This window comes from Macaca nemestrina (assembly GCF_043159975.1).
Source record: "Macaca nemestrina isolate mMacNem1 chromosome 6 unlocalized genomic scaffold, mMacNem.hap1 SUPER_6_unloc_1, whole genome shotgun sequence".
NCBI lineage: Eukaryota > Metazoa > Chordata > Mammalia > Primates > Cercopithecidae > Macaca > Macaca nemestrina.
In genome coordinates, this window is record NW_027257564.1 from 9,711 (window position 1) to 22,663 (window position 12,953).

Consider the following 12,953-nt stretch of genomic DNA (forward strand, 5'->3'; position numbering starts at 1 on the left):
GTGGAAACATGGATTTTCCCTGATGACAGCCACAGGGTTATCAAGGGCTCCCCGATGGAAGACGGAAGTCCTATGCTGAGCTCCTACCCCGCATCCCCTCAGTTAACTCTCACAACAGCACTCAAGAGAACGGACTCTCAGCACCGCATGTTACACAGGTGAGGCCCGAGACGGAGCGGGTGGTGGAGCTGGGATTGGGTCAGGCCAAGCTGTTCCTGGGGCCTGTGCTCAGCCTCTCCCTGCACCAGCTCCCCACAGCCCAGCCTCCTCTCTTCACAGCTCCTCACCTTCCAACAGCTCCCCAGTTCCCCAGCAAAGACCCTGGCCTGGGAGAGCACTGAGGAACGCCGGGGCTGGAATGACTTAGAGACTTTGTCATCAGCCCCCCTTCTGAGACATGAGGACACTGAGGCCCCACTATGAGAAAGCCTCTTGGTCATCTGCCTGCGTGCAGAGGGAGCCCTGGTGTCCCCCACTCCACGCCTCACACTCCTCCTGAAATGCTGAGCTGCCTCAGGTCCAATCTCAGCAACCCTTGGCACTACCCGGAGACACTGGACCACAAAAGCACAAGCCTAAAGGGCCTCTGGCCCGGGGAAGACCCAGGGAAGGTGGGGAGTCTGTGACAAGCCATTTAGGAAGGAACGGGCATGTGGGCCTGACCCTGCAGGTCTCCTGGGACAGGGGCCAGGCAGGTTGATCTGTGAGTGAGGTGAGGCCTCGCTCCAGGCTCTGGCCCTGAAAGCAGAGGATCGAGGGAGTTGAGACCCGGCCGCCTGTGTTCCAGGGCCTGCCAGGGAGTGCACAGTGATGAGACTGGGCCGCCTGTGTTCCAGGGCCTCTGGGGAACGGACAGTGAGTGAGAGCGGGCTCCTGTGTTCCAGGGCCTCTGGGGAGTGGACAGTGAGTGAGACCGGGCTCCTGTGTTCCAGGGCCTCCGGGGAGTGGACAGTGAGTGAGACCGGGCTCCTGTGTTCCAGGGCCTCCGGGGAGTGGACAGTGAGTGAGACCGGGCTCCTGTGTTCCAGGGCCTCCGGGGAGTGGACAGTGAGTGAGACCGGGCTCCTGTGTTCCAGGGCCTCCGGGGAATGGACAGTGAGTGTGACCGGGCTCCTGTGTTCCAGGGCCTCTGGGAGTGGACAGTGATGAGACCCGGCCTCCTGTGTTCCAGGGGCTCTGGGGAGTGGACAGTGAATGAGATTGGGCCGCTTGTGTTCCAGGGCCTCAGGGGAGTGGACAGTGAATGAGACTGGGCCGCCTGTGTTCCAGGGCCTCAGGGGAGTGGACAGTGAGTGAGACTGGGCCGCCTGTGTTCCAGGGCCTCAGGGGAGTGGACAGTGAGTGAGACTGGGCTGCCTGTGTTTCAGGGCCTCCGGGGAGTGGATAGTGAGTGAGGCCCGGGCTCCTGTGTTCCAGGGCCTCCGGGGAGTGGACAGTGAGTGAGACCGGGCTCCTGTGTTCCAGGGCCTCCGGGGAGTGGACAATGAGTGTGACCGGGCTCCTGTGTTTCAGGGCCTCCTGGGGAATGGGGGTTGGGGCTCAACTTGATGGAGACATGGGATTCAGGCCAGCCCCTCATGCTGGAGCCGCACCACCAGACAGCAGCTGTGGGGTGGGACGAGACTCAAGGGCTGCACTGAGCAGCTTCACGGCCCACGTCTCTCCACCTTCCCTCTCTGCTACACGTGGCGCTGAAGGAATCTGCTCAGTGGAGGGAGAACCAGGCCATGCGGGCAGGCGGTGTGGCGGCCTCAGGGCGGGTTTTCTGCGGTGCCTGGTGGAGCGGCAAAGGTGGACTCTGCTTGGACTCGCTGGATGCACCCTATTTTCCCCGGCCTCGGAGCACACAGACACTGGGCGTCTGGACACGGTCAGCTGCACAGAAATCAAAGGGGCGATTCGCTTCAGCAGCACGTCATTGTCGCTCCCAGTTACGGCTTAAATAGATATGAAAATGTTTTTATTGGTTTGTTTTCATGGTGTTTCATATTTACCAATTCAGAAAGTCCCTTGAAGGTGGGAACTTCATATTCTGGACAAGGAGTGGCTCCTATGTCCCAGGCCCGTCTCTGTTCCCAAGCATCAGAGCCCCCACGTCGGTCTGACTCAAGAGGAAGTCAGAAGCCGGGCGCATCTGGCCAGCCCTACCCACTGTGGAAGAGATTAAGGCAAATACAGTTTGCTAATGGCACCTGGTGCTCTCTAAAAATAAAAATAATGCTGTGTCCTTCACCATGTTGAAATAGCCGGATGAAGTTACCTGCCTCCAGCGAGTGTTTCTGTAAACCATCCTAAGAACAACATTCCCAGAGAATCAGGAGCTCTGCCTCTTGCTTTACAATGTTCAGACCCTGGTGGTTCTTCATGGCACAAATTACACAAAAAATACACAACATTTGGCCTCTGCAGTCTTGAGGCTCCTCTAGGCCCGAATATATAGGTGATGTTATCAGGACAGAGTGGGTTTTAAAAGCCTGTGCCGAGTATCTCAAAGCTGAGCCTGAATCCACTCCTGAGCTCACAGCATTTGCTCCAAAAGGAACATGGTCGTCACTGTCACACCACAGGACACAGGGCAGGAAAAGGGCCTGGAAAGGCCAACGCGACCAGGGGAAGGGCCCCCTGCCCTTGACTCAGAGGGGTCCATAACAGCCACGAAAATCCACATAGGACCAGGCCTGTCTGGATAGAGAAGGGCCAGTTAGCTGTGGCTCCCCTGGTTGTGGGAAGAAATACTGACTTTCTGAGCAATCCTTATTTCAGAGGCCCAGATTTTCCAACATTTCCATTTCCCAGGCATATATGCCAAGCTCTCTTTTGCATCTGAACCAAACCAAACACAAGTAAAACCCTGTTTGGTCGCAGAATATACAGGCAGAGGCATGTGTCAAAAAGAGGTGTCACTGAGTGGGCTCTGGAGAAATCACTCGAGAGGCCGGAACTCTGAAAGGAGCCAGACCCTGGGAAGGAAAGAAAAAGCTGCCTATCTGAAGTCCTTGGAACACTCATTTCATATCATTGCTGGATGTTTCTACTACTTTTGTGACTTGGTTTTATGCCTTTTTGCCTCTTTGCAACTGTGATCTTTGTTGTTTTGTTTTTGTTTTTATTTAAAAATTGTGTCAATGTATGAGGTATAAAGTGATGTTGTAATTTATGAATACAATGTGACATAATTACATCAAGCTGGTTAACATATCCAGCACCTCAAATACTTAACATTTTTTGTGTTGAGCACACTTGAAATTTACTTTCTTAGCAATTTTAAATGTGTAATACTGTTATTAACTAGATTCGCCACACTATGCAATATAAATCAAAAAAGAAAAATATATGTATTCTTTCTGAGATTTTGTACTTCCCATCCCCCCAACCTTTGTAACCATCAGCCTGCTCTTTGCCTCTGTAAGTCCAATTGTCTCAGATTCCCCATGTAAGTGAGAAGATGTGGTATTTCTCTTTCCGTTCCTGGCTTATTTCACTTAGCATAATGTTCTCCAGTTATATCCATGTCAACACAAATGTAAGAATTTTTTTCTTTTTTAAGGGAGAAAAGTCTTCAATGATGTATATGCACATTTTCATTATCCATTTCACCTGCTGCTGTTTTCGATTCTATGACTTGGCCATTTTGAACAGTGCTTCAATAAACACTATTCAAACACCCGCAGTGCGGACATCTCTTTGATAAACTGATTTCACAACTTTTGGGTAAATAACCAGAAGTGGGATTGCTGGATCACAGGGTAATTCTGGTTTTAGGTTTTGTTGTTGTTGTGGAGATGAGGTCTCTCTCTGTTGCCCAGGCTGGAGTGCAATGGCTTATTTTTAGTTTTTTGAGGAACCTCCATGCTAATTTCCATAATGGCTGTACGAAGTTATATTTTCACCAAATGTGTAAGGGTTCCCTTTTCTCCACATCCTTGCCAACACTTGTCTTTCATCTTCTTGAAAAAAAGGCATTCTGACAGGTGAGCTATGGTATCTCATGGTAGTTTGAATTTGCGTTTTCTAATGACTATGACGTCGAGCATTTTTTTCTGATATCTATTGGCCATTTGTATGTATTCTTTTGAGAAATGTCTTTATCCTTGGGATGCAAGGATGGTTCAACATAGGCAAATCAGCAAATATGATATATTACATTAACAGAATGAAAAATCATACGATTACCCCATCAGACATAGAAAAAGCATTTGATAAAGCTGAACATCCCCTCCTGGTTAAAAACTCAGCAGATTAAGAATAGAAAGAATGTACCTCAACACAATAAAGACCATTTATGAGAAGTCCACAGTCAACATTATATTCAATGTTGAAAAACTGAAGGCCTTTCCTCAAAGATCTGAAACAAGACAAGGATGCCCACTCTTGCTATATCCATGCAATATATTAATATAAATGGAAGTCCTTGCTGGGGTAATCAGGCATGGAAAAAACCAAAAGACATCCAAATAAGAAAAGAGCTAGTGAAACTGCCATTGTTTACTGACAAAGTGATCCTACATGTGGAAAACTCAGACTCCACCTGTATTAGTCCATTCTCACACTGCTAATAAAGACACACCTGAGACTGAGTAATTTATAAAAGACAGAGGTTTAATTGACTTACAGTTCAGCATGGCTGGGGAGGCCTCAGGAAGCTTACAATCATGGCAGAAGGGGAAGCAAACACATACTTCCTCACATGGTAGCAGCAAGAAGTGCAGAGAAAAAGGGGGAAAAGCCCCTTATAAAACCATCAGATCTCATGAGAACTCAATATCATGAGAACAGCATAAGGGTAGCTGCCCCCACAATTAAATCACCACCCACTGGGTCCCTCCGAAGACATGCAGGGATTATGGGAACTACAATTCAAGATGAGATTTGGGTGGGGACACATTCTATCCCTGGCCCCTCTCAAATCTCACGTCCTCACATTTCAAAACACAATCGTGCCCCTCCAACAGTCCTCCAAAGTCTTAGCTCATTCCAGCATCAACTCAAAAGTCCAAGTCCAAAGTCTCATCTGAGACAAGGCAAGTCCCTTCTGCCTATGAGCCTGTAAAATCAAAAGCAAGTTAGTTCCTAGATTCAATGGGGGTACAGGCATTGGCTAAATACGCCCATTCAAAATGGGAGAAATTGGCCAAAACCAAGGGGCTACAGGCCCCATGCAAGTCCAAAATCCAAAAGGGCAGTCATTAAACCTTAAAGTTCCAAATTAATCTCCTTTGACTCCATGTCTCACATCCAGGGCATGCTGATGCAAGAGGTGGGCTCCCATGACCTTGGGCAGCTCCACTCTTGTGGCTTTGCAGGGTACAGCCCCCCTCCTGGCTGTTTTCATGGGCTGGCATTGAATGTCTGCAGCTTTTCCAGGTGCATGGTGCAAGCAGTCAGTGAAACTACCATTCTGGGGTCTGGAGGATGGTGACCCTCTTCTCACAGCTCCACCAAGCAGTGCCCCAGTGGGGACTCTGTATGGGGCTTCCAACCCCACATTTATCTTCCACACGACCCCAGCAAAGGTTCTCCATGAGGGCTCTGCCCCTGCAGCAAACTTCTGCTTGGACATCCAGGTGTTTCCATACATCCTCTGAAATCTAGGCAGAGGTTCCCAAACTTCAGTTCTTGACTTCTGTGCACCTGAAGGCTCATCGCCATGGGGAAGCAGCCAAGGCTTGGGTCTTGCACCCTCTGAAGCTGTACCTTGGTCCCTTTTAGCCACAGCTGCAGTGACTGGGACACAAAACACCAAGTCCCTAGGCTGCACATACCAGGGGGGCCTTGGGCCCAGCTGATGAAACCATTGTTCCCTGCTAGGCCTCCAGGCCTGTGATGGGAGGGGCTGCTGTGGAAGTCTCTCACATGCCTTGGAGACATTTTCCCCATTGTTTTGGTGATTAACATTTGGCTCCTTGTTACTTGTGCAAATGTCCAGAGCTGGCTTGAATTTCTCCCCAGAAAATGGGGTTTTCTTTTCTATCACATCTTCAGGCTGCAAATTTTCCAAACTTTTATATTCTGCTTCCTCTTGAATGCTCTGCCACTTAGAAATTTCTTTTGCCAGATACCCTAAATCATCTCTCTCAAGTTCAAAGTTTCACAGATCTCTAGGGCAGAGGCAAAATGCCACCATCCTCTTTGCATAGCAAGAGTGACCTTTACTGCAGTTCCTAAAAAACTCCTCATCTCCATCTGAGACCACCACAGCCTGGACTTCATTGTCCATATCACTATCAGCATTTTGGCCAAAGCCATTCAACAAGTCTCTAGGAAGTTCCTAACTTCCCCACATTTCCTGTCTTCTTCTGAGTTCTCCAAATAGTTCCAACCTCTGCCTATTACCCAGTTCCAAAGTTGCTTCCACATTTTTGGGTATCTTCACAGCAGTGCCCCACTCTCTGTGGTACCAACTTACTGTATTCATCCATTCTCACCCTGCTAATAAAAGACATACCTGAGACTGGGTAATTTATAAAGGAAAGAGGTTTAATTGACTCATAGTTCAGCATGGCTGGGGAGGCCTCAGGAAGCTTACAATCAGTTGGAAGGGGAAGTAAACACATCCTTCTTGACATGGCAGCAGGAAGGAGAAGTGCAGAGCAAAAGGTGGAAAAGCTCCTTATAAAACCATCAGATCTCGGGGCTGAGTGTGCTGGCTCACGTCTGTAATCATAGCACTTTGGGAGGCCAAGGCAGGCAGATCACCTGAGGTCAGGAGTTCAAGACCAGCCTGGCCAACATGGTGAAATCTCATCTCTAGTAAAAATACAAAAATTAGCCAGGCGTGGTGGCATGCACCTATAATCTCAGCTATTTGGGAGGCTGAGGCAGGAGAATCGCTTGAACCCATGAGGTGGAGGTTGCAGTGAGCCAAGACTGTGCCACTGCACTCCAGCTTGGGCAACAGAGCAAGACTCTGTCTCAAAAACAAACAAACAAACATCAGATCTCATGGGAACTTACTATCTCGAGAACAGCATGAGTGTAACCCCCCAGGATTAAATTATCTCCCAGCAGGTCTCTCCCAAGACACATGGGGATTATGGGGAACTATAATTCAAGATGAGATTTGGGTGGGGACATAGCCACACTATATCACCAGTAAAACACTCTCAGAACTTATAAACAAGTACAGTAAAGCTGAAGGACTCAAAATCAACACACGAAAATCAGTAGTCTCCCTATATACTGACAATGTACTATCTGAAAAAGAAATCAAGAGAACAATCCCACTCATAATAGCTTTAAACAACTACCCAGGAATAAATTTAACCAAGGAGATGAAAGACCTGCCAATGAAAACTATAAAACATTGATGAAATAAATTGAAGATGACACAAATAAACAGAAAGATATCCCATATTCATGGATTAGATAATTAATATGGTTAAGAAGTCCATAGTACCCAAAGCAACCTACAATTTCAATGTAATCCCTAACAAAATCTCAATGTCTGTTTCATAGAAATAAAAAATAGTAATAAAAATTCATATACAATCTCATAAAACCATCAATAGCCAGGACAACCATCAGCAATAAGAACAAAGTTGTTAAGTATCACACCACCGGCTGGGCGCGGTGGCTCACGCCTGTAATCCCAGCACTTTGGGAGGCCAAGGCAGGCGGATCACAAGGTCAGTAGATTGAGACCATCCTGGCTAACACGGTGAAACCCCAACTCTACAAAAATACAAAAATACAAAAAAAAAAAAAAAAAAAAAAAAAAAAAGTATCACATCACCTGACCTCAGAGTAGACGCCAAAGCCATAGTAATTAAAATAGCACAAAATTGACCAGAAAAAGAAGAAAAACAGACACGTTAACCAATGGAACTGAACAGAGAGCCTAGAAATGAACCCACACATGTACAGGTGACTGATTTTAACACTGGTGCCAAGAAGACAAGGACATTCTCTTCAATAAATGATGCTGGGAAAACTGGATTTCCACATGCAGAAGAATGAAAGTGGACCCCTATCTCACACTATATTCAAAAATCAACTTAAAATGGACCAAAGACTGTAACATAACACCAGAAACTCTAAAATGGGTATCCACTTGTTTGGCTTCCCTAGGCCACATTGGAAGAAGAATTGTCTTGGGTCACACATAAAATATACTAACAGGCTGAGCACGGTGGCTCACACCTGTAATCCCAGCACTTTGGGAGGCCAAGGCAGGCGGATCATGAGGTCAGAAGTTCGAGACCAGTCTGGCCAACATGATGAAACCCCTTCTCGAGGCAGAAATCCAAGATGGCCGAACAGGAACAGCTCCGATCTACAGCTCCCAGCACGAGTGACGCAGAAGACAGGCGATTTCTGCGTTTCCAATTGAGGTACTGGGTTCATCTCACTGGGACTTGTTTGACAGTGGGTGCAGCCCACGGAGTGTGAGTCGCAGCAGGGCAGGGCATCACCTCACCTGGGAAGCACAAGGGGTTGGGGAATTCCCTTTCCTAGCCAAGGAAAGCTGTGACAGACGGTACCTGGAAAATCGGGACACTCCCACCCTAATATTGCGCTTTTCCAATGGTCTTAACAAATGGCATACCAGGAGATTATATCCCGAGCCTGGCTGGGAGGTCCCATGCCCACAAAGCCTTGCTCACTGCTAGCACAGCAGTCTGAGATGGAACTGCAAGGCAGCAGCGAGGCTGGGGGAGGGGCATCTGCCATTGCTGAGGTTTGAGTAGGTAAACAAAGCAGCTGGGAAGCTCAAACTGGGTGGAGCCCACCGCAACTCAACCAGGCCTGCCTGCCTGCCTCTGTAGACTCCACCTCTGGGGGCAGGGCATAGCTGAACAAAAGGCAGCTGAAACTTTTGCAGACTTAAATGTCCCTGTCTGACAGCTTTGAAGAGAGTAGTGGTTCTCCCAGCATGGAGTTTGAGATCTGAGAATGGACAGACTGCCTCCTCAAGTGGGTCCCTGATCCCCGAGTAGCCTAACTGGGAGACACCTCCAAGTAGGGGCCAACTGACACCTCATACAGCCGGGTGCCCCTCTGAGATGAAACATCCAGAGGAAGGATCAGGCAGCAACATTTTCTGTTCTGCAATATTTGCTGTTCTGCAGCCTCCACTGGTGATACCCAGGCAAATAGGGTGTGGAGTGGACCTCCAGCAAACTCCGACAGACCTGCAGTTGAGGGTCCTGACTGTTAGAAGGAAAACTAACAATCAGAAAAGAATAGCATCAACATCAACAAAAAGGATATCCTCATCAAAGCCTCATCTGTAGGTCACCATCATCAAAGACCAAAGGTAGATAAAACCACAAAGATGGGGAGAAACCAGAGCAGAAAAGCTGAAAATTCTAAAAATCAGAGCGCCTCTTCTCCAAAGGAATGCAGCTCCTCACCGGCAATGGAACAAAGCTGGACAGAGAATAACTTTGATGAGTTGACAGAAGCAGGCTTCAGAAGATCAGTAATAACAAATTTCTCTGAGCTAAAGGAGGATATTCGAACCCATCACAAAGAAGCTAAAAACCTTGAAAAAAGATTAGATGAATGGCTAACTAGAATAAACAGCATAAAGAAGACCTTAAATGACCTGATGGAGCTGAAAACCATAGCACGAGAACTATATGGCACATGCACAAGCTTCAGTAGCTGATTTGATCAAGTGAAAGAAAGGGTATCAGTGATTAAAGATCAAAATGAATGAAATGAAGCAAGAAGAGAAGTTTAGAGAAAAAAGAGCAAAAAGAAATGAACAAAGCCTCCAGGAAATATGGGACTGTGTGAAAACAACAAATCTATGTCTGATTGGTGTACCTGAAAGTGACAGGGAGAATGGAACCAAGCTGGAAAACACTCTTCAGGATATTACCCAGGAGAACTTCCCCAACCTAGCAAGGCACGCCACCATTCAAATTCAGGAAATACAGAGAATGCCACAAAGATACTCCTTGAGAAGAGCAACCCCAAGACACATAATTGTCAGATTCACCAAGGTTGAAATGAAGGAAAAAATGTTAAGGGCAGCCAGAGAGAAAGGTCGGGTTACCCACAAAGGGAAGCCCATCAGACTAACAGCAGATCTCTCAGCAGAAACACTACAAACCAGAAGAGAGTGGGGGCCAATATTCCACATTAAAGAAAAGAATTTTCAACCCATAATTTCATATCCAGCCAAACTGAGCTTCATAAGTGAAGGAGAAATAAAATCCTTTACAGACAAGCAAATGCTGAGAGATTTTGTCACCACCAGGCCTGCCTTACAAGAGCTCCTAAGGTAGCACTAAACATGGAAAGGAACAACCAGTACCAGCCACTGCAAAAAACATGCCAAATTGTAAAGACCATCCATGCTAGGAAGAAATTGCATCAACTAATGAGCAAAATAGTCAGCTAACATCATGACAGGATCAAATTCACACATAACAATATTAACCTTAAATGTAAATGGACTAAATGCCACAATTAAAAGACACAGACTGGCAAATTGGATAAAGAGTCAAGAACCATCAGTGTGTTGTATTCAGGAGACCCATCTCATGTGCAGAGGCATCTATAGGCTCAAAATAAAGGGATGGAGAAAGATCTACCAAGCAAATGGAAAACAAAAATAAATAAATAAATAAATAAATAAATAAATAAAAAGCAGGAGTTGCAATCCTAGTCTCTGATAAAACAGACTTTAAATGAACAAAGATCAAAAGAGAGAAAGAAGGCCATTGTATAATGGTAAAGGGATCAATTCAACAAGAAGAACTAACTATCCTAAATATACATGAACCTAAAACAGGAGCACCCAGATTCATAAAGGAAGTCCTTAGAGACCTACAAAGAGACTTAGACTCCCATACAATAACAATGGGAGACTTTAACACCCCACTGTCAACATTAGACAGATCGACGAGACAGAAAGTTAACAAGGATATCCAGGACTTGAACTCAGCTCTGCACCAAGCAGACCTAATAGTCATCTACAAAACTCTCCACCCCAAATCAACAGAATATACATTCTTCTCAGCACCACATCACACTTATTCCAAAATTGACCACATAGTTGGAAGTAAAGTACTCCTCAGCAAATGTAAAAGAACAGAAATTAAAACAAACTGTCTCTCAGATCACAGTGCAATCAAATTAGAACTCAGGATTAAGAAACTCACTCAAAACCACACAACTACATGGAAACTGAACAACCTGCTCCTGAATGACTACTGGCTAAATAACGAAATGAAGGCAGAAATGAAGATGTTCTTTGAGACCAAAGAGAACAAAGACACAACATACCAGAATCTCTGGGACACATTTAAAGCAGTGTGTAGAGGGAAATTTATAGCACTAAATGCCCACAAGAGAAAGCAGGAAAGATCTAAAACTGACACCCTAACATCACAATTAAAAGAACTAGAGAAGCAAGAGCAAACACAGTCAAAAGCTAGCAGGAGGCAAGAAATAACCAAGATCAGAGCAGAACTGAAGGAGATAGAGACACAAAGACCCTTCAAAAAATCAGTGAATTCAGGAACTGGTTTTTTGAAACGATCAACAAAATTGATAGACCGCTAGCAACACTAATAAGGAAGAAAAGAGAGAAGAACCAAATAGATGCAATACAAAATGATAAAGGGGATATCACCACTGATCCCACAGAAATACAAACTACCATCAGAGAATACTATAAACACCTCTATGCAAATAAACTAGAAAACCTAGAAGAAATAGATAAATTCCTGGACACATACACCCTCCCAAGACTAAACCAGGAAGAAGTTGAATCCCTGAATAGACCAATAACAGGCTCTGAAATTGAGGAAATAATTAATAGCCTACCAACCAAAAAAAAGTCCACGACCAGATGGATTCACAGTTGAATTCTACCAGAGGTATAAAGAGGAGCTGATACCATTCCTTCTGAGACTATTCCAATCAATAGAAAAAGAGGGAATCCTCCGTAACTCATTTTATGAGGCCAGCATCATCCTGATACAAAGCCTGACAGAGATACAACAAAAAAAGAGAATTTTAGACCAATATCCCTGATGAACATTGATGCAAAAATCTTCAATAAAATACTGGCAAACTGAATCCAGCATCACATCAAAAAGCTTATCCACCACAATCACATTGGCTTCATCCTTGGGATGCAAGGCTGATTCAACATATGCAAATCAATAAACATAATCCATCATATAAACAAAACCAAAGACAAAAACCATATGATTATCTCAATAGATGCAGAAAAGGCCTTTGACAAAATTCAACAGCCCTTCCTGCTAAAAACTCTCAATAAATTTGGTATTGATGGGATGTATCTGAAAATAATAAGAACAATTTATGACAAACCCACAGCTAATATCATAATGAATGGGTGAAAACTGGAAGCATTCCCTTTGAAAATTGGCACAAGATAGGGATGCCGTCTTTTACCACTCCTATTCAACATAGTATTGGAAGTTCTGGCCAGGGCAATCAGGCAGGAGAAAGAAATAAAGGGTATTCAATTAGGAAAAGAGGAAGTCAAATTGTCCCTGTTTGCAGATGACATGATTGAATATTTAGAAAACCCCACTGTCTCAGCCCCAAATCTCCTTAGGCTGATAAGCAACTTCAGCAAAGTCTCAGGATACAAAATCAATGTGCAAAAATCACAAGCATTCTTATACACCAGTAACAGAGAAACAGAGAGCCAAATCATGAATGAACTCCCATTCACAATAGCTTCAAAGAGAATACAATACCTAGGAATCCAACTCAAAGGGAAATAAAGGACCTCTTCAAGGAGAACTACAAACCACTGCTCAGTGAAATAAAAGAGGACACAAACAAATGGAAGAACATTCCATGCTCATGGATAGGAAGAATCAATATCATGAAAATGGCCATACTGCCCAAGGTCATTTATAGATTCAATGCCATCCCCATCAAGCTACCAATGACTTTCTTCACAGAATTGGAAAAAAAAACTACTTTAAAGTTCATATGGAAGCAAAAAAGAACCTGCA